General features: G+C 50.5%; 1 pseudogene; it reads right to left on the bottom strand.

The window, feature by feature from the left end:
• LOC101982037 overlaps positions 1 to 643 on the bottom strand; it is a 1663-nt pseudogene extending 1020 nt beyond the window's left edge.
• Positions 644 to 939: the final 296 nt, after the last annotated feature.

Below are 939 nucleotides of genomic sequence, written 5' to 3'. Positions count from 1 at the left end.
CACACCAGAAATAGCCATGCCTATATTCCTGCTGTCGTAGTAATGGTAGCTACTGGTTCCTGCGACACACATATCCGTGATGAAGAGCATGACGCCCACTGCAGAAGAGATGGCGCTGAAGATGTTCAAGCCCACACTGGCATTCATCAGGCATGGTGAGTTGGGTTGTTTTTCTGCCGCCACCGAGAGAGATCCTGAAATGATAAACCAGATGCCTCCCCAGAAGGGGAAGCCTCCATAGAGGGACACCGGTACATAGTACCCGAAGAGATTGAAGAACATGATGGAGCCCAGTCCAATGTGCACCAAGCCAATCAGGATCTGGATGGCCCCTAGGACTTTGCCGTCTTTCAAGACTTTCTGGACTGGCACTGAACCAGGTGGATTCCCATGAATTACGTGGATTTGAGTCTGGTTGCCTGGATAGAGAGGCACCTGAGCCTCGTTCCCGTGATCACAGGGTAACCGTTGTAGGGTGGCACCATATATACAGAATTGGCCGTGGGGCCTGGTGGAGTCGTTGGGTTCATGCTTACTGTGCCTGTTGCCAAGTAAGCCTCTCTTGCTTCTGTTCCCAGCTCTCTGCTGTGGAAAACTTACTCCTCTAGAGAGTGACTGCACCCTGCCCAGTTGGAGGATTCATTTAGAACGATCCAAAGTCCTCTCCACTTCTTTCCCGGGCAAGGGCTGGGTCAGCAGCTGTGCAGAGCGTCCACACCCATATTTGCTTCCTGCTTTAGTCATAGAACCAATTAAATACAGTTCCATTTGCCAAGGGTTTCATGATGCCTGAATGGATAGACTGTGCTGGGTGCTCTGGGAGACAAAAGAATGACCTGGGCACTCAGGGCTTGATGTACTGAGTTTTGCTTTCTTCTAGTACTTCTGTGGTTTTACTTTCTTCCTCCTCCTCCTCCTCCTTCTTCCTCTTTCTTCCTC

The sequence above is a fragment of the Microtus ochrogaster genome, linkage group LG7_11 (genome assembly GCF_000317375.1).
Source record: "Microtus ochrogaster isolate Prairie Vole_2 linkage group LG7_11, MicOch1.0, whole genome shotgun sequence".
In the NCBI taxonomy this organism is placed as follows: domain Eukaryota; kingdom Metazoa; phylum Chordata; class Mammalia; order Rodentia; family Cricetidae; genus Microtus; species Microtus ochrogaster.
Note: the sequence above shows the minus strand (reverse complement) of the source record. Positions and strands in the feature narration are given on the sequence as shown.